Genomic DNA, 1892 nt, shown 5'->3' on the forward strand with positions numbered 1-1892 from the left:
CAGTGTGTCGCACTTAAGATGGAAATACCCCTGTATTTTATTTATTTATGGAAGCAGGGTTTTCAGTTTCGGTACAGAGGTAGAACGTCATGATCTTAATTGGCTAGGGTACCCATTTCTCACTTCAGATGAAAACCCAGCCTACTACAACTTTGCGAATAGGTGCAATTCGCTATATTTTGCGATGCGTTAGAGATATCGGCGAAAGTTACTAGAAAAAGTTGTTCAGAATGTTATTTTAACGGTAAATACCGAGTTTGAAGTCAAAGTCCAATTTTGGAGTTTTTTTTTTTAATTTTTACGCGAGGTTTTTTACGCGAGGCTAGTAAGAAGACTTGTTTGGAGTTACCGACTCAAATGTATGTTTTTGTAATTTGTAAACAAATTAATAATTTGAGGTTATTATTTTTTTATATTATTGTCACCTTCTCTATTTATTCATGGATACCGGAGTTTTAGATAATTACGAAACATCAGGTATTTACGTAATGTTAGTTAGCCAGATTACCTTTAAAAACATTTTTGCCGTTTTTCTAATATAGTTTTTTTGCAAAGTTTTCAATTTTTAATAACAATTAATTTTTTTACTACTTTTTCTGTACTCCTAAACACAGTCAGACAACACCCCCCAAGGAATGACGCCAATTTGAAATCACCCTGTAGATATGGATAGTGTTACGTTGTTGCGTTCAAACCATGAAAGTACAACCTGAAATCGAAAAAACCCATTTTTTTCTCAATGGTTAATGAATCAAAAATCTGTGATCCAAACATTTCTTGTAAAAACAGTACGAGTGAAACCGAACTGTTCGAAACAATTTAACGACAAGCATGACTTTAAAATTGCCTGAAGGTGGACAATGTACAAAACTAAATGCAGTGCAAAAAATATTGACGCTTTCGATACGCGTAAAAATTGAAAATTAGAAATCCATGCTTGAAACGCGTTTGATCGCGAATAATTTGTGATTTGTAAAAGAGGACCTGTATTCTTAAACTCACGTTCGTTATATTAGTAGCAAGAGCTGCAATACTGATGGAATTCAACAGGACATCAACCAAAACAACATATCTGATAGATTTGTCTAGATGCTTAATAAATCTGGAAACAAGAAATAATTTGATATTCAGTAATTTAGAGGCTCCGTGTCGCTCCAGTTGAAAATTATACGATGATTGATTGACTATTACCTGAACACGCGCCGGTTGTTTATAAGGAGAACCTTCATGTTAATCGATGAATCTGCCATGTCATACGAGGTCCAGTTGCACTTACCAATTTTTACTTGCTCCATTTTCAAAAACCCAAGAGAATAAATCATTAATGCAACAAACGTCATGCCAGATACTATGAACATACAAACATATAAATGTAAAGATACATTTTAGTGCGACCACAGTTGATCTATGCTCTCTTTCGTTATACGGTAGCCACATCGGGATCATGCTCCATTCTTCCTTTTTGTTTCTTTCCGAGTTTATTGAAGAAATGTCCGCCGGAATCAAGCTAGCTACTCCTGCTGACATCAGTGCTACCCCCGTAAACATAGTGCTTTACAAAATACCCCAATTCCATTTTCTTACATGTTTGATATCGGCTTGATATGCTGAGATTGATTCAGGGTATTTTGAAAGCCAGATATTTTCTTCTTCATCCAGAATGGCTTTGAGTATGTCAGAAACATTGCAGATTTGATATACAGGGTTGCTCATTAGTGCGTCAAAGTGCGATATCTCAGTAAATATGAACTTTACAAGAAAATACGTCCTACGAAAGTTTTTTATGTTTAAAAGGCCCACATTTTAAAATTACTTTCCAATATACGGGGTGTATCATAAACGTGTGGTAGTTACCAACTTTGGTTTTTTAAATGGAACCGCCCCTTTTTTCA

This window comes from Dendroctonus ponderosae, unplaced genomic scaffold (genome assembly GCF_020466585.1).
Source record: "Dendroctonus ponderosae isolate FM_Combo_2020 unplaced genomic scaffold, Dpon_F_20191213v2 Dpon_F_20191213_1, whole genome shotgun sequence".
Taxonomy (NCBI): domain Eukaryota; kingdom Metazoa; phylum Arthropoda; class Insecta; order Coleoptera; family Curculionidae; genus Dendroctonus; species Dendroctonus ponderosae.